The 24,390-nt window shown below is 42.1% G+C and overlaps 1 pseudogene; it reads right to left on the bottom strand.

Moving 5' to 3' along the window:
• The window catches only part of LOC149243417 (sucrose synthase 4-like), a 122,328-nt pseudogene that overhangs the window by 507 nt on the left and 97,431 nt on the right, over positions 1-24,390 (bottom strand).

The raw sequence follows: 24,390 nt of genomic DNA, 5'->3' as shown, positions 1-24,390 counted from the left end.
GCCATCATTAATTTACTATCCGAAGCCATTTCTTATGAAATCAATTCATTGGTAGTCTATCTTGATTCACAATTGATAGTGTCACAATTGAATAACATTTCTTGGGTAAGGGATCCATGTTTATATCGCCAGTGTTTAAGGGTGAGGTTGTTGCAAAGATCATTTACTTACATTAATTATTTGCACATTCCAAGATCTCATAATTGGTTAGCTGATTCTATTGCTAATCAAGCATTAGACTGGCACATCAATCATTCATCACAATAAACGTAAACATCAAAAAGTCAACTGTATATGTATATATCTATATCTATATATATATATATATATATATATATATATATATATATATATATATATATATAAAACATCTCGAGTGTACATAAGTGTGTCCAAAACAATATATAAAATTGGGACTCAAATGCCCATAATCATGTCCAGTACATCTAATGCCCTGGCTTAGGACGAGCGGCTAAGTAGGCAACTATTGCATTGCCCACACGCCTAAGAGTGCGAACCCAGTCACGTGGCATGCCAACCACATGACGTTGCATATCTATAGGAAGATCCTCTATGGCCACCATCGGTACTCCATGAGTGAGTCTCACCAAGTGCCGTTGAACTGTGTGTAGCAGTCGCTCTGTGTCTGCAGCTGCCTCTTCGGCCCCTCGGCCGCGACGTCTGTGCTGTGGGAAGTCATCTAGTCATACCGGCCCAATATCTAGAACATGATCATCATATTAATCATTTGAATCCTCTCAAAAATATTTTTTCAAAATTCATTAATTCGAAAAAATCATAAAAAAATCATAAAATCAAAAAACACTTACCAATGTCACCCCATGCTGCGGTCGGTGGTAATACTAGATCGGGATCTCCTTGGAAATCCAACCCAGCATAAGGGTGGTCATTTACGATGATGATCTACTTCTCCCACCAGGAGAAGAAGACATCGTCAAATGTAGTCCGTGGGACAACGCCACCTCCTAGACGTTTCATCAAGTCAGCCCACCTGCCCATTCGTGGATCTCGTGGGGTGCTGATTGAAACTGGTACTCTAGGTCGAAGTGCAGGGACCCTCTCAAAAAAGAAAGAACACAAAATAGTCCCATATCCAAAGTTTTTGGTCTGCCCTCTCTTGATGGAAGTAAGCTAGCTTTTCAGGCTGGCCAAAAGAGGAGTACACCAGTCAAATATGGTGGTGAGACAATCTACCACCAAGCTCATGGCTGGCCATGATGCCTGGTGTAGAGAAGCTGATCCGTTCACTCTAGCTATAGTGAACAAGATTATCCTCAACAATAGAATCTCCACATGTTTGATTGGAATTTGACTTCCAATCTTCTCTAGATGTCCCAAGCAATATATATGTATGTAGTTCTCGATCAAGAGACTGCCTCATGTCCTACCCCTGGAATGTACTACCTCTCCCCTTTAGGAAAGGCATGTGATGAAATAAATGTCTTCCACTTCTATCTTGAGTGGCATCTGGTCAATCATAAATGAATCATCGTCGATGCTCCAGTAGTGAATGAGCATCTCAAGCAGGCGTGTGTTTGCCTTCATATTTGGCATTTTGAAGAATTTTAGCAAACCACATCCCCGTAAGGCATTCGAAGCATTGGGATCGTTCATAACCTCATCATCCATTGAGGTATGCTCTCTTTCTTGCCAAGTGACTGGCATCCTAAAGAAAACATGATTTTAGATTGTTAGTTTTTTTTGTTTGAAATGTTCACGGCGTATATGCGGGTCCATTTACACACAGTCGCGTGTAGGGCCTGCATGTACGCGGGTTTCATATGTCCAACCCACGTACACACCGCGGTGAAATTTTTGACAAAAAATTCAACAGTAAAAATTAAATTAAAAATTCTAAAACTAGTTACAATTGAATGCAAGACAAGTATAAAGGTTACTTGGTGATTTTGGAAGGATCTAAATGGTTGAATTTGGCATATGGAAAACGTTTTCTCCTTTTGCTCCACTCCTCTGCTCTCAAACTCAAATGGTGAAAATGGTGAGTCCAAAAAACTATTTATAAGCTTTGAAAATGAAAAACTTTTTCAAAACTTGATTTTGTTTGGTCTCATGTAACTTTTAACTTGGGAGCTTGGAATGTCGAGAATGGTTTGATTTCAGGACATTTTGGATGTTTTTCGATAGTTTCAAGTCGGTTCCATGACTACTGACCCGTCATGGCAAGTATCATTTTCTCACTGGCATATAGGTTAGGGAAGCCATTTTTCCGTTGCATTATGCACACTAGCCTCCATTTGTCAATACACTTGCCATAGGGTCGATCCCATCGTGTTATGGTACGTAAACCACTTTCACTCACCGATTTTTTAATCATGACACAATGGTAGAGCCATCCTTTTCATGGGCATCGTAGTTAGCACCTCACTTACATTTGTTGCCCATGCTGCTTCGATCTGAGTAGGCTCGGGAGTCCTCTGTAGTCCCGCCATGACTTATGCGATGAAGACTCATTCCTCTTTGTTTCTTTGCTTTGTTCTAGCCTTATACCCTAGAGGCTCCTTTGTGTTGAGTTGTACTACTGCATTTCATTTTGACCATTTGTACCCTTTTGGCCTTAAGCCGGATTCACTTGGACTCATGTTTAAGCCAACTTTTGACCATGACTACTGCAAAATCAAACTTGCATGCCCTTGCCTTTTGCAACTTGACACACCTTGATCCATGGAAGGAACACACCTTTAAGTGTCTTTGACCAATTCACCACCCTGCGTTGAGCATAGGAACATTCCAATCCCAGGAACTAGATCATCTGTTTCACTGACACTCGTTATTTCCACTGTACTATAGCATTCTTTTATTCTTTTTCCAGCTTAAATAAAAATACAAAAAAATTATATATTCCAAAAAGAGAGGGAACGGGACAATATTTCCACTTATTGTTGGCAGCTAGAGTCAGTCATGTCACCCTTGAACAAAGCACTCAAAACAAAGTCTCCTCTGTTTGGGAGGGATTTAATTTGACTTAGGTACACCTTAACCTTGTTATTGAGTCAGTTCTCCCCTGATTGGTTATCTCTTCCAATCATATGGAGGGTTCGTTCGTGCCTCCTGCATGACAAACTTATACAGAGTCATCATATGCTGCCACATAGTCACATTGAGTCGTGCTTTTATTCAAGGGAAGTTAGCCTGAGTTGGCCTCTCTGCGGTGTCTCTTGAATCATTTTTCAGTCGGGCATCCATGGTTGTCAGTATCATGTCTATCATCACATCAGCTATATTGGTCCTTTACTCGTGTTGGTTTGAGGTCCCCATTGACTTCTTGCTCGCAGGTCTTGTCCTTATCGACAACGACATCTTGCTCTCAGGACAGGCCTAGAGCTGCACCCTGGCCCTATTTTCATTATTGATAGGTCACCTTGTGCTCAGCATTGATAAGTATCATGGGTCTTTGACTGAGTGGTTTCCCTCGTGTTCGACATCAGCTTACATTATCACACATTGGGTTTCATGCAGTACCTTGGTTTCCATTTGACCCTATTGGTGGATACCTCACCTCTGTGTCAGCTTTCATTATTGGTTGGTTTAGAGGGTTTCTGTCATGCGCTAGCTACATCTTGTGTATGCCAAAAACGTGCTTCGGTCGGGTTACTACATATTTTTTCATCTGATTCCTTCCACATTATTGGCATATGGGTTACACTCGAGCTATATTGATGAAGATGCCTTAATGCATTCCTTCTGGTGGATCTTTCCCTATCGACTACAAGTCATTACTCTGGGGCAAAGATCTAGAGTCCATTTGGCAGTACCTTGGGGTTTGTAGTCATTAGTGGTAGATCCTTCGCTATCGATAGTGGGAAACCCTCATTTTCTCCCGATTGATAGATTCTTATAGGTGTTTGACTCCAGTTCATCTATTCACACTTGTTAGATTGTACTAGGTACCTTGACACTCATTATCATTATTGGTGAGTAGTCTCACGTTTGTTAATGGTATACATCAATGACCGGTAATCAAATGATTTATCACATGGTCGACTCCAGATCATTTATTCCCATAGTACAGAAATGTACCACGGCGGTTAGTGAAGACCTCAGGTTGCATCGACATTCATTGGGTCACTTGACAATTGTTCCTATTGCTGCTAGTTGATACCACTCTACCTTATATGTTGCAGTCATTCATGGCGACATTATATATGCTGGCACCTGAGTTTCTAGTGTAGTACCATCCTACTCCATCACGTCCCTTTCGTACCTTTTGTGATCAGTATTTGATATCAGTGATTCGGTTGATTCTTCAGCATCATTAACATTCTTATATGTGATATTCAGACATGTACTTGTTTGATCTTCATCAGATAATCCATTATGTATTTTCCAGTTCTTTATACTTGTATATTAGTGGATCCGCTTGTAATTGATATGCGGACATGCTTTACTTTCTCTGAGAATGGGTATGCCCGCCTCAGATAGTGTTTCTTTCTGATCTCCTTTCGTGGCTTGGCAGGCTGAACTCTGGTGAAGTCCTTCTCAGTTTTTGGCAGATTTCCTTTCCATGAACTTGCTTAATACATTTTGGCCATCATGTACCCCTTCTGACCTCATATATTAGGGGGCATCTATTATAGCTCCAAACCTCACTCTTGATGTTTGTGCTTGTTATAGACATTTTTGTGCCTAACAGCATGGAGCATGAAATGTCAATAATCTGAGGGATCCAAAGTCCCTAAGCATGTTGTTCCTACCCCTAGAGGAACAAGGTCAGCAAACCACAGCACTGAAAATCAGTTCTCCACCTGAAAACACTCAAAAGCAAGCTGTTTCTGGATCATATCAACTGCTCCACTGAGTATCTGCGCTGAATGTCAACTGCTCCACTCTGTACCTGCGCTGAATGTCAAAACTAATGAAGGCTACCTGCGCTGGGTAAGATTGGCCAAGTGGCACAGTCATTCTGCAAGGTGTCAATTGCCCAGGAAGCTTCCAAACTGACACTTGGATCATGGAATTCGCCTTGTGATGAGTAAGAGGGTCTTGATCTCCAAGTGGAAGCAAGAATCTCCAAGTGGACTCAAGAACTGAAGTTTAACTAAAGTGGGAGAGGACACTAGTCAGCTTCATGTCAGTCTCAAGCTGACTCATCCTTTCTCCAAATCTCCTATATATAGAGCTCTCTCATGAGGTCTATAGGGGCTGGAATTTTGTGCAAGTAAGGAAGTGCTGTTGGTTTGAGTATAGAACTATTGGGTGATTGCTTTGAAGGAGGTGAAGAGGAGATTTCTTTCTGCTGGGAGGTGTTGCTGGATTGGGCCTATTATGGTTGTAACATTCTCAGAACTTTACTTCTTCTATTAATAAAGTATTTGAGGTTCTTCTATATACATGTGTCTCTATGGCGAATGGATGCTTGTATATTTGATTTATTCTAATCCTTGAATCAGTTATGGATGTATGCTTCTTGTAGTTTCCTTTCTTTGTGCTTTTACAGGATCTTTGTGTAGCTGGGCCGGTGAAAGAGCAAGGAGCTAGGAGCAAGCAGCAAGGAGTGAGGATTGGATCGACTATTAGCGCAAGATAACGGTTAGTAGATCATCCTTCTTTTCTCTCTCTCATCTCATAAAGAAGCAATCTTGAATAGCTTTGCATTCAGTTGTTGCTGAGGTACTATCACCCTTAGAGTGGGATAGGGTCATTCCGTATTGGATACTTTTCCCAACAACAAATTGGCGACTCCGCTGGGGATCGTATCTTGTTGGTTGTTTGTGTTTTTGCTATTCATTTTATAAACAAAGGGAGTACCGAATCGAACTGTGTTTGAATCTTTCAAATACAAAGTAGAGGGCAGCTACTCTAGCTCAGTTTCTGGGCAAGTTTATGATTTGAAGAGCTGATCCACAAGGACTCTAATAAGCTCTTAGTGATAGCTTTTCATCCTCCTTGTCATCCCTTAGTGTGTCCTTGACTGATAGCTTCTGATTTGAGCGAAAACTGTGAATTTTTGAGCAATCTGTGACCCGGAAACCACCAGAAACGAAAGTTTCGTTCTTCAGTGCAGGCTGTACAAAGGCTGTTTGCATTTCAGCGCAGTTCCCGAAGGGGCTACCTGCGCTGAAGGTCAAACAGGCAGTGTTCCACCTGCGCTGGACCAGTCCTGCCTTTTGCTGCTGGGGTTTCCTGCTGTGTCTTGCCCTGTTTTCACTCTTGTTTTTTGTTGTTTGTTACCAGTCAGTAGGCCTATCTGAAACCAACTTTCCTTGTCACTATTCTGCCTCGGTTGTATAAAGAAACTGTGTTTGTTCTTTGTGTGTTTCTTGTACATTTACAGTTTCCCATAACGAAAGTGAACTAGTCTTGCTGTGGCCTCTTAGATCTAGACCTGTGATAAAGTGTCGTTTTGATCTTAAGAGTTAGTTTGTTTGATGTTCATAGCTGATTGAGCTTTTGCTTTCATCATTTGGTTTGAGTTTATGTATTTCTAGTGTCGAAACAAGTAAATCTTAAGGTGTCTTTTGATTTTGGACAAGCTTGTTTGCTTTCACTTGAAATTGAATTCAAAATTATACAACAGCTTTCTTTTTGCATTACGCCAACATTAAGAAAGAGAAAAGAAATACCTGCATTTTTGCATTTTGCATATAAGTTTGTATGTTGATTTAAGGAAAAAGTGCATTAGCGAGTGCTCTTTGATCTGTGTGAAAAGATTTTGTCTCTCTTTTCCCTCAGTAGTTAAGATTTTCATAAGTCAAAAAGATTGAAAAAACTTGCTTCTCATCTTAGACTGCATTTAGGAATTTTTATCAATACATCTCGTGGTGAACCTTGAAAGGCAAACTTTAAAAAGATCAACTTAAAATATATTGAATGAACCTAACAACGCTTTGAAACATAACGCAAACATCTAGAGGTCTAAGCTAGAGACGTGTTCCGGCGTCGTTAAACGTAGTGACTGTCGATCTCGACGAAGGTGGGTGATTCCTCCTGAGAGTCGGTGGCACTAATACGGACTTGTGCTCCCACGTACCGTCGCGTATATATTGGGAGACCCCTATAGGAATAAATCCTTTATCCAATAGGAAACCGTGTCGGCCGCCCTACTGATCGCAATGCAGTGAACACAGCATTCACGAAGATCGACCACTCGTACCGTAAAACGTATTCTGTGGTTTTGCGAAAGGTTTGGCACACCCTCTGCCTAGATCTCCAGAGCAGTTTCTTTTGGCCTTTTTCAAACTCTATAACTGAAAAAGTCCAACCGAGCATTTGTCACTTCGAGCTCGTTAATACATCGAAGGAGACTAGAGTCATCTTTAGCTTTTTCTCGACTCTTAAAAAGTGAAAAAGCAAGTTGTGTCTAAAAGCGTCTAATAAAATTCATTCAATTCGGAAACACAAATTTCCCCTTTTAATATTTTAGTTGATCGAGTAATCCGCAATCGTGGAAGAAAGTCAATTGAAAACTTGTCGTTCGCGGAGGCTTGCGAGTCAACCGTCTTTGTCCCCGGAATCGAAAACAGTACGGGCAAAGCGAACTCGTTTAACCGGTTCAAAATCCCCTTTGAAAGTTAGAACAAGTGTTTCGACTGCATCTGAGGTTCCGGTTACTCCTAACATTTCTGGAAACCCTGCCTCTATAGAAGAAGTTCAACAGCCACAGAAGGACAGTAATACTGATCCTAGTCTGGGGGCAAATACTTGTGTAACTGAACCAGTTCCATCTGTAACCGGTCCAGAAAGTTTTGTTCCCCAAACAACTGTCGCTGTCGAAACAACCACTTCTTCGGCACCAGAAATATTTTACGGACCTGACGGTCTTCCTCTTCCACCGGGTTTGATTGCGATAGAGGAAATTGCAGAGGATCCGCAAGCAAGTACTCCAACTCATTTTGGAGTCGGGGTCACTCTATTTCCTTCATCAGAAGTTAATCCACCACAAGTGGAAGTCCCTGTAGAATCGCTAGGCAATCTATTGGATAGACTTAAAATGTCTGAACAACCGTCATCATCTAGGACTGTGTCAAATGACACAGCGACAGCAGAAACCCCTGTCGTCACTCCAACGATGTTTGCCGGCATACCAGCTGTCCCAACTAGCTCTCAACAGCTAGAAGGAGTCCACCAAGGGACTATTTCGACAGTATGGTCTGTTCCAGTTTGTTCATCCGGAGTAATACCCGGTAATTCTTATGTTGAAACTCAACAGATTGATCCTCATGGAGGTCAATTTGGGCCATCTAGTCCTCAAGGATTGACAATCCCTCTGAGTTCCGGATTGCTACCATATGGGGGGCAGTATGCCCTTTCATTACCTCCTCCGGGAGGATATCCATATGGCAGTTCTCAACAGTATTCAGGTTATACTGGAATTGCATCAAGTAGTTGGGTACCTATGCTACCTCAACAACCAAGGATTGTATATTCTATGCAACAGTGTGTACCTGTGACGAACATCCCAACCACACCGGCTATTGTAACCGTGTCGCAAGTTCAAGCGATACCTGTTACATGTCAACCTCAGATTTCTCAGGTTGTAATGCAACAGTCGCTTGACCATGGGTCACAACCACAATCGCCAACTGGTGGGACGACACAAGTACAAACGGGTACAATTACCCCACACCTTGGTCCAATGGTTAGCATGGCGCAACAGAACATGGCGTCACAACCATGGCTTGTACAATACCAACAACCGCAGTTCCAGCAAGTGTACCAAGGTTCTGAGCAACAGATCTTTGCGAATAGTGGACAACCGTATATCCAAAATGGTCAAAACCAACCACTTTACAGTGGTCAAGTCCACCAGCCGTATCAGTCATACCAACATCAATTACATTATGCTGGTATGCAAAGACCCACTGCTCAAGCGATTCCATCGTACCCTGGTTACGCTTCGCCTAACCTGAATCAACAGTTACCATTCGTGGCAACTTTAGAGTTACCCGATTTACACCGTTTAACCAACGATCCGATTGCTTATGCCCCTTGGTGGCCAGCGATTCCTCATAAACTTCCATCTGACATTCCTAAATTCAATGGAAATCCAGGTGAAGACCCATCGAATCACGTGATGACTTTTCATCTGTGGTGTTCGTCGAACACCCTTAACGACGATTCGATAAGACTTCGCCTTTTTCAGAGGACATTGACAGGTCCAGCGGCCAAATGGTATATTGAATTGCCAAGAGCCTCTTTCGACAATTTTAGTTCCCTAGCCACGACTTTCTTAACCCACTTTCAATTACCGATAAGGTATGAAACGGGAACAGAAATATTAACCAACTTCAAGCAGACAACTGCTACCCATATATCTGATCATATACATGAGTGGCGTCGTCGTCGTAGGATGGTGAAAACATATGTTCCCGATCAGCTATTAGCTGAATGGTTTATAAAGTCGTTACTTCCGGCTATTACGGAAGATGTGGCCAAGGGGGGAGTCGTAACAGAGGAGCAAGTTATTGCTCGTGCACAATATTTGGACTTAGTTTATACTCAGTCCGGCACACTCTATGACAAAATACCTGACGCCCCTAGACCAGAGTTTTCAATTCCTCCCCCTCCTAAATCAAATAGTGACTCTCATGCCGGTGACGGCGTGATTGGCACAGCAAACGCGAAATCGATAAAGGCTTCGTCAAAGAAAGCCCGTAAGAATTCGGATCAAAATGCAAAAGAAGAAATTCTTGCTTCGGAAGTAAATGCCGTATCGGAAGATAAGGGCAAAGAAACCAATCAACCAGGAAGCAAGAAGAAACAAAACAAAGGGAAGAAGAAGAAACAGGGTGAGTCATCCCCTGGAAAAGATTCTTCAAACCCTCCTGGCAAAGGGAAACAAAATTATCCATGTCTAATATGTGATGATAAGGATCATAACACAAAGAATTGCCCATTCAAAGCTGAGTTAAAGAGGTTCTTTAAAAGTTCCCAAACCTCAGCTGTGTTAACTGATCCATTTCCCAACCCAGGTCAAAATCTGGTTGATAGTGGAAATGCTTCCCCGTCGCAAGTTCTAATGTTGTCGGTTTCGAAACAGCAGAATGATGCTTTGATTTCGACAAGGAACAAAGATTATGGGAATCCTCAGGTGTCGAACGAAAAAGGTAAAGATCAACCAAGTAGTTCGACAACAACTTCGACAGAAGTTGTAACGCCCACCATCCCTGAATTAACAATAAAACCGCCGAAGGGTGTAGTACACAAGTCGACATTTAATCCTCGCGCCAGAGCGGCGCAGCATTATAATATAGTGGAAGATTTGGCCCAATCGCCATCCGCTATGTCGACTCTTGAAGTGCTACAAAATTGTCCAACCCAAAGGCAGGCATTGTTATCCGCAATTGGTGGGGTTGATCCTAAGGATTCCAATCTAGTATCCTTTGATCACAAGGGATATGATCCTCAGTTACCAGCTCAGCTAGCTTTCCTTATTCAAGTGAAAGCACTCAACAAAATTGTTCACAGAACGATAATTGATGAGGGAGCCTCGACATGTATTATGTCAATGAGTTGCTGGAAAACTTTAGGATCTCCAACCTTGTCGCGATCTTCGACGACATTAAAAGCCTTCGACGGAAGGACTTATACCCCTTACGGTATCCTTAATAACTTGAAAGTTGAACTAGGAGGAAAAACAGTAGAAATTGATGTAGAAGTCATTGATGGAAATCTTGACTATAACATCCTACTGGGTAGACCATGGATTTATGCCATGGCAGCTGTCGTGTCGACTTATTTTAGGAAGATCGCATTCCCGTTTGAAGGAGGGATTACGATCGTCGACCAACAGAATTTCCTCCCTAATGGTTCACAAGTTACAGGAAGCATTCCCATGATCCATGAGAGCAACCATTCAATTCAAGATATCGGAGTAGGATTATTGAAAGACCCCACATTGATGGGAACTTTCGCGCTACCACCTCCTATTTATATAGGAAATGTACCGTTTGTAGCAACCTGCAACATGATATCTTCCACGAAGGTCAACATGGATCATTCAATGGTTTTTCCCCCAAGCCCTTTAGAAATATTGTAGCAATCAATGTTTCAAGCATGGGAGGCGAGCCCAAATCAACGCTCGTCAAGCGTTTGGGTAGATAGATCTAGAGAATATGGAACCCCATTAGATCCTTGGTCGAAAGTACATGGGACTGATGAAGGAATCTTACAATCAATGATGATTGAGGGGGCACCATGGAATGATCACCACCATCGTTCCCTTCTTCCCGAATATGAAGAAGATACTCAAAGTGACCTTTATCACCCTTCAGTATTTGAGTTCCTAACAAATACTGTAAATACGGTGGATTCCGAGCGAAACCTATCCAATATTGAAGAGACTATAGCCATAAATATCTCGACTAAAACAGATGTTGTAGAGAATATTTATGTCGGCAAAGGTTGTTCCCCTTCAGAACTGGAAATATATAACGCTCTTTTTCGCGAATTTAGAGATGTCTTTGCGTGGTCATATGATGAAATGCCAGGCATTGACTCGAGTATCGTTGAACATGAAATTAAAATGTATCCTGATGTCAAACCAGTAAGGCAACGGCTTCGGCAGGTGCACCCGAAGAAAGCCGCTGCCATTAAGGCGGAAGTTGAAAAACTCCTCCATGCTGGATTCATCTACCCGGTTCCTCTAACCGATTGGGTATCGAATATTGTCCCTGTTATGAAAAAACAAGGGACGATTAGAGTGTGTGTTGATTATAGGGATGTAAACCAAGCTTGTCCGAAGGACAACTACCCTACACCCTTCATCGACCAGATAATTGATGAATGCGCCGGATGTGAAATCTTTTCATTTATGGATGGATTTTCCGAGTATAATCAAATAAATATCCGCCCACAGGCATGGAAAATTTTGCTAATGTTTGCCCAGTGGGATGATGATTCGCCAATTTCCAATTTATATGATTCGCCCAAATTTTAGGATATAAAATTATTTTACCTTAAAAATCGCCAACATTATATAGAGACCATATATAATCATTATAAATTTGAATAATTTTGCAAATATATCCGATTAGTGAGATTCGCCAATGTTTTTAAACTTCAAGAAAAATCCTTAAAATTTTCCTTGCCCACAGGACCAGTCAAAGACTGCATTTATTTGTCCGTGGGGCACATTCGCTTATCGAAAATTACCCTTTGGTTTAAAGAACGCAGGGGCGACGTTTCAGAGGGCGATGAATTATGCCTTCCATGACATCAAGAACATTGTTCAACCTTATCTCGACGATCTTCCGGCTCATTCGCGAAAGCGGACTGATCATCCGCAGCATTTAAGAGCGATATTTCTACGTTGCCGACACTACAAGATAAGACTCAATCCGCACAAATGTGTGTTTTGCGTCGGTTCTGGTCGTTTACTTGGCTTTGTAGTCTCTAAAGATGGGATTCGTCTCGACCCCTGCAAGGTTCAGGCAATCATTAATTTGCCTCCACCTTCAAATTTGCTTCAGATTCAGAAACTCCAAGGGAAAGCAAACTTTCTGAGGAGGTTCATTCCAAATTACGCAGAACTTGCTAAGGGTTATACTCGTCTTTTGAAAAAGGATGTACCTTTTGTCTGGGACCAGGTGGCGCAAGCTTCTTTTGATGCTCTGAAAGATTGTCTAGTAAAAGCATCATTAATGTACGCCCCGGACTATCAAAGAGATTTTAACCTGTATCTGGCTGCAGCGGATACGACCATTGCAATGGTTTTAGTTCAAGAAGTCGATGGAATTGAACATCCTATCTATTATTTAAGTAAAAACTTAAACGATACAGAAAGTAAATATTCTTATGTTGAAAAACTAGCGCTTGCAGCTGTTCAAGCGATTCAAAGGTTTCGACATTATGTCCTCTTTCGGAAAACTACCATCCTGTCAGATTGCAACCCCATGACTTATATACTGTCGCGACAGTTGCTGGGGGGCAAATATTCAAAATGGATAGCGATCCTTCAAGAGTTTGATCTGGAATTTGTAAAATCCAAATCAAAGAAGGCCCTAGTTTTCGCAGAATTATTGTGCGATCTCCCATCATCGTCCAACGATGAAACATCGGAAGAGTCAATCGTGGACGAAAGTTTGTTTCTGATATCTGTAAGCGATGAGTGGTATGGAGATATCATAGTTTATCTCCAAACCCAAAAGTTCAGGCCTAACACCTCTCGCTCCGAACAAAAACGTATACGATACCAAGCAAAAGACTACATGATCGTCGGTGATACACTTTACCGTCGTGGTGTCGATACAGTTCTGAGGAGGTGCCTTACCCATGAGGAGGCCGAAAAAGCCCTGAATGATTGTCATTCAGGCGCATGTGGGGGGCATCAGTCTGGATATGCAACAGCACAAAGGATCTTACGAGCAGGATACTTCTGGCCAACCATGTTCAAAGATTGCATAACCGCAGTCAGAAGTTGCCATGCTTGTCAAATCTTTGATAGCAAAACCAGACGACCACCCGCACCTTTACAGCCGATAGTTGCTGTTGGGCCCTTCGCCAAGTGGGGCATCGATTTCATGCAATGTAACCCCACCTCGACCGGGGGGCATGGGTATATTATAGTCGCTGTTGACTATTTTACCAAATGGGCCGAGGCGATGCCTACATTGGATAACACTGGTGAAACAGCTGCCCTTTTCTTTTTCAATCATGTAGTCGCCAGGTTCGGCGTACCACAGGCTATAGTCACAGATCATGGGTCGCATTTTCACAATCACATGATGGTCGAATTAGCTGCCAAGCTAGGGCTATCTCACGACAGCTCTACCCCATATTATCCGCAAGCCAACGGACAAGTTGAGGCAATCAACAAGGTCCTGAAGCGTATGTTGCAAAGGATGATCGGGGTTCATAAAAGAAGATGGCACCTAATCCTGTACTCAGCTTTGTGGGCTTACCGGACCTCGGTAAAGAACGCAACCGGGTTCACACCTTTTCAACTGGTGTATGGCCTGGAAGCAGTCTTGCCAATCCAGTGCGAAATTTCGTCACTTAAACTCGCAATCGACCTCCTCCCCGGAACTTCAGAAGAAGAGGCTCGTTTCTTGGAATTAATCCAGTTGGATGAAACCCGTCGTGACGCCGCTTTGGCTAACGAAGCTCATAAGAAACGAGTCAAGGCTCAGTTTGACAAAAATGTCAAACCCCGTGTCTTCTCAGAAGGTGATTTGGTCTTGCTTTATGACCAAGAATCCGATAAATTGGGAGCAGGTAAATTCAAGTTCTTATGGATGGGCCCCTATATTGTTAAAAGGGTGTTAGCAAAAGGAGCCTACGAGTTAATGGATTACGATGGAATTCCACTGGCGCAGCCCCGCAACGGGTTGTACCTCAAGCGTTACTATGCTTAATAGTAACCTGCATGCTTTTGTTGTATTTTGTTTTCGCTAAAGTGTTTGTTCTGGTCGAGTGATCCACCTTTTTCCATTGCAGATGTCGAACCTTCTGGAGACATGTGTTGGGTATGCCGACGGAGCGAGTCGTAGTTCGCGGAACCTGTCCTCCGCAGCCTGGGCCATTTTTTATCCAAGCGACGAGTTAGTAAGTTTCAGAGGTGTTTGTATTGGGCAATCAACGAATAACATCGCTGAGTATAGCGCGTTGATAGAACTACTCTCTGATGCCATCACACGTGGCATACACCGACTAATTGTCAGGCTAGACTCACAGCTCGTAATACTACAACTCAATGGTATATATTTTGTTCGCAATCCAGCTATTTATCGCATGTTCCTAAGGGTTAAGATCTTGGAAAGACGATTTGATTCAATTCAATATCAACATATTTCAAGAAACTTAAACACATTAACTGACTCATTAGCAAACTATGTGTTAGATAGACATTTGCAACATTTATAAAAAGGACACATCATCAAAAATTGTACATATGGATCACGTAAATCAACCAGAATAAAACCCGAAAATAAAAATATATAAGCTGTTTATATAAGTTCATACATAATGTTCTGTAACCAAGACAAAATTGGTCATATGACCTAAGAACTCAAAAAGATGCTAGGGGGCACCCTAGCCTAGTGGTGCTCATGATAGTACGTCACGGCCTGTGCAATCATGCGCAAGAGACGAGTCCATCGTCTAGGCACACCAATGGTATGTCGCTGCATCTGTAAAGGTAACTCGTCAATCTGTACATCCGGAAGGCCACGAGTAAGGCTCTCAACCTGCTCCTGCACAGCTGTAAGGGTCTCGGTGTCATCAAGATCGCGAATAACAACTCTCCTAGCAGGCTCCCCTGCCGGGGCAGCAGCTGGCGATCTCGGACGAACTGTTGGACGAACAGGACCAATATCTGCATGCACCCAAGAGTACAATTAAAAGTCTTGATAGAATAAAGCACAGCAACATTATGAGTAAGAACAATAAACAGTAATATGGTCAAAGAGTTTACCAATGGCACCCCACTGCTCGCCATCCGGTAGCACCAAATCCGGATCACCTCGAAAATCCATACCCACATATGGATACTCAGAAAACGCCATCTCCTGACGCTCGAACCACCTAAAGAAGGCCTCAGTAAAAGTAATCTGAGGTTGACTTGCATGCCTAGACATGTGGTCAACTCACCTCTGCATGCGTGGCTCGGTCGGAGAAGGCAAGTCAAGTATGATGTACTGAGGCTGCATCAGTGGGATTTTCTCCAAGGCAAAGGCAGTCAGAATAGAACCAAATCCAAAGTTCTTCAGCTTCCCATCCTTTACCTTGGTCAATTGACTTTTCATCTGAACAAGTTCCGCATCACACCAGTTGAATACTTTCGGTTGGAGACACTCCAAGGCGTGCTGCATATAAGACCTGTTGGCAACATGTAGAGCTGCGCTACCGGCCATCCTACCAATAGTGAACAGAATGGACCTGAGAGCCCGATCAGTAATCTCACGGATAACAATCTTGCCGTCTCTGCTCAGCTGAGAACCTTCCCTGCAATACTGGCGAACATAATCTCTGGTGGAATCAGTCCCCCGGGCCATGCCTGATAAGGAAATGGGGGCACCTCGTCTTGACAGTCCAGTCAAGAAGTACATGTCCTCTATGGTCAAGGGGATGGTCTTCCCCCTAATCTGGAACACTTGGTTAACAGGATCCCAAGCATCAAGCATGTACTGCAGTAAAGAAATCTGTGCTCTCATGCTAGAGATACGGAAAAACTTCAGCAGGCCACAGTTCCGCAGCGCGTTCACCGTGACCGGGTCATGGAGGGAAATCATGTCCTCCTCTTCATGTTCTCGTTCTCGCCATGTAAGGGACATTTTGTTCAAGGTTCCCTGCAAAGCAAACAAGAGAAAGAGTGAATTCCTGATTTGATGAAAAACTGGCGAAAAAATCATCGAAAATAACCTTAAAACTCAGTCTTTTTGAGCCCAGCGCAGGCAAGAAGTCTCCCACTTGCGCTGAGGGTCAGGCTGCCTTAAGGCAGCTTGACCTTCAGCGTAGGTTTCGAAAGGGAAACCTGCGCTGATCCTAGGGCGCCCTAGCAAAACCCTAGGGGCTCAGAAAGACCGGAAAACAGGCAAAAAACAGGAAAAGGAAACCGTGAAAAGAAAGAGCTAGGGTTTAGCTCTTACCTGGTCCAGACGGCGCCGAAAATCGTCCGCAGAATCTCTCGGAATCAGCTGGTGAAAATCAAGGGGGAAGAGGCACCTCCAGAGCTCCAACAAACCAAATGCAAATAAAATGGTAAATGAGAGGTAAAAACTCCTTTTAATGGCTTTTTACACAGTTTAAAGTGAAATATTAGGGTTATAATCTCATTTTCATGCAAATATTATTCATTTCTAACAAATTTTGTTGCAGCAATTGAAAAAACAGTACTATATTTGAAAAGAGAAAAGCTAGTAATGGTAAAAAATCAAAATTTGACCATAAGTTCGAGCAGTTTTACCGCGGAATTTATGCTCGTTAAAAAATAGAAAAGCGAGATCCGAGCAGTTTTAGCGTCATAGTTCATGCTCGTTAAAAAATAAACATAAGCTTTGAGCAAGAGTTTCCTCCAGATTTCGAGCTCATTAAAAAATGAACCTATTCCGGTAAATAACCATTGTGATCGTAAATTTATTAGCCACAAAAGCCTTGGTCGTGTTTTGCACCTGCCACCTCCATTTCATTTGGCCAATCGTTCACCTCCATATGATTGTTTACCCATTTTGAGGAACAGCTGCAAAGAGTGATTTCACTTAGCCATCCTTGTGACACTGCCGTGATTGGAAAATTCCAACCTGTACCTGGAATCTGCTGCTATCCCTGTTTATCACTCGTTCCTCAAAAGACGAGTCTTCTTTGAGCTCTTTTCTCCTGACTCGTAAAATATGAAAAGTTTGCCGAGTTTTGGCCTTCCAGCTCGTTAAAGTGACCGGAAGAGCTATCCCTCCTCTAGATTTTAATCTTTTTGGACCTGAGGGATTATTACACAAAAAGGTCGAGCGCTTGTTTTATTCGGCTCGTTAAAGTTATCGAAAACTCATCCCTTCTGTATTGTTTTATACTTTTTCGGACTTAAGGGATTAGATGACGAAAAAGGAATTTTGGAGTTAACTTTCTGTACCTTTTCAGACTCTCTAAAATTGAAAAGGACCGAGTTTTCCTTGTCGTTAGACTCGTTAAAATGATTAAATAGCGACAAACTTGTCTTTAGACGAGAACGAGTTTCCCTATCACTAGGCTCGTTAAAACATAGCGATGGGCTTGCCCGAAGGGCAGGTTATAGAACAAGCATATGTTATCCTCCTCAAGCTTGACAAAAATAAAGAGGTACTGGTCAGAAATGACTGGGGAAAAATTGGGAGAACCTCAAAGCTTTAATGGTAGGAAGTCGCTCTTGAACATGACACTTTGTCCTCCGTATCACATCGGGTTGGGTTGTTTCATTCACCGGTCTCATCACCATGGTCCTCGCCAAACCATCCACATTTGGGGTAATGCTACCGATCCATCACATCAGTGTCATTATATGTTCAAGAGATGTGTTCAGAAAGAGTCAACCATGTCCCATCCACTGCCATACATTATCCTTCATCCACCCATGATCGCCACCCTGAATCATATTTCACAGATTGTTTTCACCTCCACTAAAATCATTAGCTCCGTTCCGTGTCACTGATGTGGGATTCATTAAGGCCCTCCTTTGACGGATCGCTTCTTGTCGACTTCAGCTCATTATCCAAGAAGTCGATCTAGGAACAAACCCCCCAGTACTTTGAAGCTTGCATGCCTCAATGGCAAGCTTCTCACTTCCGGCGACAGGTATACATCAATGACCTTCGACCAGAAGATTTTGCGTGGTGTTCGACGCCAAGTCCTTTATTCACACCACGTGAATTGTACTGCAGTACCTTGAGGGTCATTGTCATTATTGGTGATTCCTCTCGCGCTTGTTAACGGTTTAAATTATTGACCGGTAATCAAGCGATGTCTTTCCATGTTCGACTTCAGCGCAATTCTCACATGGATCGACTTGTACTTAGAGTGAAGATCGAACGAGTTTGAAGACCCCGGATCTAGTTTCATCCATCCGGGCTGCGATATATATTCAGGATATAAAGACATTTGTTATGTACATCATTGCAGCAGATGATCATCCTACTCAAAGGATGATAATTTCAGCAGAGAATTATCAGTCTACCATCAGACGATCGTCTGTTCTATGTACCAAAATGAATTTATAAAGCTGAGCATGGGAATGCCCGCCTCAGCTAGATCATGAAAGCAGAATGAAAAAATAATGTATTGTATTGTATTTTATTACAGGGCACCTCTCAGCGATTGAATGAACTTCGGATCCTCCTGATAAAGCATTTCACCCGATAAATGACCTCATACTTTAGGGGGCAACTGTTATAGACATTTTTGTGCCTAACAGCATGGAGCATGAAATGTCAATAATCTGAGGGATCCAAAGTCCCTAAACATGTTGTTCCTACCCCTAGAGGAACAAGGTCAGCAAACCACAGCACTGAAAATCAGTTCTCCACCTGAAAACACTCAAAAACAAGCTGTTTCTGGATCATGTCAATTGCTCCACTGAGCATCTGCGCTGAATGTCAACTGCTCCACTCTGTACCTGCGCTGAATGTCAAAACTGATGAAGGCTACCTGCACTGGGCGAGATTGGCCAAGTGGCATAGTCATTCTGCAAGGTGTCAATTGCCCAGGAAGCTTCCAAACTGACACTTGGATCATGGAATTCGCCTTGTGATGAGTAAGACGGTCTTGATCTCCAAGTGGAAGCAAGAATCTCCAAGTGGACTCAAGAACTGAAGTTTAACTAAAGTGGGAGAGGACACTAGTCAGCTTCATGTCAGTCTCAAGCTGACTCATCCTTTCTCCAAATCTCCTATATATAGAGCTCTCTCATGAGGTCTATAGGGGCTGGAATTTTGTGCAAGTAAGGAAGTGTTGTTGGTTTGAGTATAGAACTATTGGGTGATTGCTTTGAAGGAGGTGAAGAGGAGATTTCTTTCTCCTGGGAGGTGTTGCTGGATTGGGCCTATTATGGTTGTAACATTCTCAGAACTTTACTTCTTCTATTAATAAAGTATTTGAGGTTCTTCTATATGCATGTGTCTCTATGGCGAATGGATGCTTGTATATTTGATTTATTCTAATCCTTGAATTAGTTATGGATGTATGCTTCTTGTAGTTTCCTTTCTTTGTGCTTTTATAGGATCTTTGTGTAGCTGGGCCGGTGAAAGAGCAAGGAGCTAGGAGCAAGCAGCAAGGAGTGAGGATTGGATCGACTATTAGCGCAAGATAACGGTTAGTAGATCATCCTTCTTTTCTCTCTCTCATCTCATAAAGAAGTAATCTTGAATAGCTTTGCATTCAGTTGTTGCTGAGGTACTATCACCCTTAGAGTGGGATAGGGTCATTCCGTATTGGATACTTTTCCCAACAACAGTGATGCTGCACTCATGGCCTAGGGCAACCCCTCCTTCCAGACCTGGTCCAAATATTCAAAAAACAGTGTTTTACTCCCTATACACGACATTGCCTGGAGCTAAACGCATGTGTACATGGGTCTGTGTATACCCAACCTGCGTATATGTCTTAAAACACTTAAAAAAAATTAAAACTCCTTAATTTCTGGTGGAGATCGTGGGTTTTACCTGCTGATTACCTATTAGTGCTCGTGGCCCAACTGTTCCCAACGAATTCCCAACTGAAAAACTACTTTGGGAGAAGTATAGCAAGGCTTCAATGGGAAGGCCTAAAGGAGGAGAGAATAGAGAGAAATATCACTCTGTTGAGATTTTCTTTGACCAGGTCTGAATATCCTTGTGCTTCCAGCACTTCCCCCATTTACAAGAAAGCCTTTTTTCCTTGTGTGGTGATGTCTTTCTACTACTTGAGAGATCATGGAGTAAGTCATGGAAGGAGTTTGTTGAAGGCTTGAGACTAGATGAATCCGGAGGACGGTTATGCTTGGAGCCTATGAAAGGATGAATCAAGTGAAATCATTCCTTTCTGTACTTTAGTTATTTATAATAAAAGAAACACTTGTCTTGTTCCTGATATAAATCTTCTTCATGTTCATGATGTCAATGTTATACTTCATATGTGAATGGTTGTTTTCAATTGTATAACTAACTACCTTTCCTTATGTTATGAAGATGATTTCTTTATGATGCTTGGTCAATATACTGCTGTACTTTCTAGAATTTTTTATTTTGCAGGTTGAAGGACTAAAAGGAACTCCAAGAGGGTTTGGACCCTAACTAGATCTTCTCAAATGAAGGACCCCCAGGTGCACCCCTCTTTGTGTAATTTGTTTATACTAGCATCATGGCTGTATGGAATGTGTGTTTCTCTTTGTAAATAACCTCTGTTTTGCTAGGGTATCAACCCAAGACCCTAGGGGAATTTATCCCTTAACAAAACTTATGCAAAATTTTAGAAAGACTACACACCATTTTTCACTTTGTAGAAGCTCGATATTGAATTTGTTGTATCTCTGTAAGTTCAGATCTCCAAGGTCTGAAATTTCTTCTTGTTGTAGCCCTTTGAGTCCTCTTTCCAATGCCATTAGTCTGATCAAAATTGGATTCTCCAAGAAAGCGTTATGACCAATCTCCCAAGATGACCTGATTATATGATGTTTCAGTAGAGCGATCTTGTATGACATGCCACGTGTCACTGTTTCAACCTTCGGATATAAAAATATACAAAGAGAACTACAGTCCATCCTATTTCTATATTTTGTTATGAAATTTCAATCTGATGCTTAGAGAGAAAGTTATGAAGATTCTACCAAGGTTACCTGTTTGGAATGTAATTCGGGAGTCTGCAAAAACTCTAAAGTCCTTAGATCATATCTCCGAATAGATAGGGAGAAAAGATCTGAAATTTGTACTCAAGGTTCAAAACAATTTGGGGTCAAATCGGCTTTTTTTAGATTTTTAAACATCACAGAAAATATTTATAGAAAAATTCCACGATGACCTATTTGGAGCAGAAAAACGCTAGAATCCAAAGCTCTAATACCAAATGTTATGAAACCAACTCACAAAAAGACAGAAAATAAAGATCAATGCCTTATAAATCAACTTCTTTGAGGGGGAAACCTCCTTTATATTACAAAAATGAACAATTATTGGATGATACAAATGAAAAAACCTCCTTTCTATATATAGGAGTCTAAGGGGTCAGAATATAATCAAAGCTGACATAACAATAATAATATAAGGGCACAACAATAACGATAGTGGGTTCTTTGGGGCACAATAATAACAATATGGGGACAATAAGGGCACAAAAATAAAAATAAGGGCTACAATGACAATAGTAATGGTGGAATCACTAGTATTATAAGGACCTAATAGAAAGTATGCAACAATATCTTCAGCTTCCCTCATTTTGAGTTTCTCAACCTTTTCCCTAAAAATTTGAAGCTTTGCTTCTTTCACTGTTGAGTAACCTGCATATATATTTTCAAGCTTGCCCCATACCTCTTTTGCCATTTTACAACTCAATACCTTAATATAAACAAATTTGATAGGCCCATTGATAATAAGGTCTTTAGCCTTTGCATCATGTACCATTTTTTCTTACCTTATTCATCCCATGTGCGGACATGATACATTAGATCATCTCGCACACTGATCCTGAGATGATGAAATTGAGCAGTGTTAGTGGGACAGAGATTGATACCTTCAGGACATGAGATTATGATGAGATGTATCAAATTTCGAGGCCCTCGATCACCATGGAGACACCTTTCAGCATACCCAACAGAAATGCCAACTCCAGAGATATCTTGAAGAATAGGGTGAATGAGCTGGCTAAATTCAGGATGACACCCAACCAGGTCTATAAGATGAAGATACTGTGGAAATCATATCAATAATTGGTCATCTTTGCATGTCATATGTATGCCCAAGAAAGCGCAGAAACCTTCCCACAGAGTTAGGTGACAGTGTTGGACCAACTGGCTAGAGAAGGCAAAGCATGTAACTGGTCTGACATGTTGGCTCACCAGTTGAATAAACAGGTAACAAGGGCTCGACAGCTGCCCAAAGGTATGCAAGTAGGAATCTACATGTTGGCCTACATCTTGGATGCAATCTCTACCCATAAGGAATTCCTCGGTTTGAAGTGGGCATGGAAACTGGCAGTGACATCAATGAACACTTATTGCAAGATGTTGTTCGAATGTAGATTCAATGCAGTTATCACACAATTGTCTGATCATTTTGTCACCCAAGTTTACAAGATGATATTCTAACAGGATCCACCCTGCATGTCGAAGGAAGTAATGGAGGCATTGATCGACATAGCTAATTGGTATGCCTCACCTTCTGACACCTTCATACAGATGTACAACATGGAGAAGCCTCTGCATGTTCTACCAAAGTTTTCCTTGGACAAACTCATCATGTAGGAAGTAGCATATCACATCTCAGCAAGGTTATCATCTAGGCTGCACCGGAAGAAGAAGGCACCTTGGCTTGCTCTTCCGTTGTGGATCAGGTTTTACGAGATATGGACTTTCAAGCATGCAGATGTCAAAGCAGAACAGATGAAGAAATACCCATTTAACGCTCGAAGTTACAATCCATATGACCCACATTGTCTTGTGAAAGACCAGTGCACGAGAGTACAATTAGACTAGATCCATGGGGTATGTCATTGGGCGGAGGAAGACCCATGGAGATATTTTTACAACTCCTCTAGACTCAATGAAACGATCGGCATCTTTGTGGAATGGATAAAAAAGCAGCATCCCGGAGAGCACCAAAAGCATCAATAGTAGATGTGAAAACATCAGTGCATGACAAGGGTAAGAGGAAGATTATTGACAACATGGAGGAAGAGAAAATATGCATGTTCCAAGTAGACCCACTTGTACAAAAAGAAACTTTTGCAATAGAGGTGAAGAGGCAACAACGCGACAAGAGAAGCACACAAAGTCAGAGAGAGAAGCAGAGAATAGAGGAAACGGAGAAGGAGTTGCATGAGTTGAAGGAGCAATGCCAAAAGGAACAGGAGCTGCGCAGAAAGGATAAGGAATCATAGAAGGAACAGATAAAGTAGGGGGTGTAACTTGTACAGATAGATGAAACTGCACCCGTATAGATAGTAGACTCATCAGAACAATTGGCATCATGTAGACATGGTGAACCATTACAGGAGCAGGACTTCTCTTAGGAGATAGAGCAAGCACTTGAACACATGGACATGAATATGGAGCAAAAGGAGTTAGAGCAAGATATCGACCTCATACCTTACCACCAAGAGGTCGGCCCGCCAGCTTCATCGTGTCTAGAAGAGGAGCATGTCCAAAGAGACCAAGGAGACACTAAAATCCTTGAGACAATCCAGAGGAGGAGATGCAAAACATCTCATTAAATGAGTCCCAATATAGAGTGGTGGAATATCATAGAGTGTCGACTATGGATGACCATACATATTTTGTGAAATTCGAGGAATGATTGATCATTTCTGGCGTGTGCAAACATCCAACAACATTGGCTAATGCTACTAGAGCATATGCTAAATCCAATAGCTCGAGCATTCACTTCCTGGTAGATAAGAATGAGCGAATGGCTCAGGCCCTACAGACAGCCAAGCAGGGAGGAGAATTGGTTAAGGCACCCACCTGAGTATAATTGAAGAAGGCAATACTGGATGAAGTATTATCCCTTGACACATTCATGCTGGAGTTGTATTCCAAGTTTGGTAGCATGCATAAGGTAGTCATCCATCTCAATGGTTGGCAACAACGATGTGCTAGAAGAGCATGTATCCTGTCAAACATGCATGTTGTTGTTTATTACATGAAAACATGGAAAATGAGATACAAGGTAGCTCCACTTCACTTGCCTAAGATGATGAAGCCTAGAGCGGTCGAGCTGAAGGCATGCAACCAAAGTCAGATGCGAAACTATGAAGGGCTCC

Source organism: Pinus tabuliformis, chromosome 8, assembly GCF_031772625.1.
Source record: "Pinus tabuliformis cultivar Carrire ecotype Pingquan chromosome 8, CPIR1, whole genome shotgun sequence".
Lineage (NCBI taxonomy): Eukaryota > Viridiplantae > Streptophyta > Pinopsida > Pinales > Pinaceae > Pinus > Pinus tabuliformis.
Note: the sequence above shows the minus strand (reverse complement) of the source record. Positions and strands in the feature narration are given on the sequence as shown.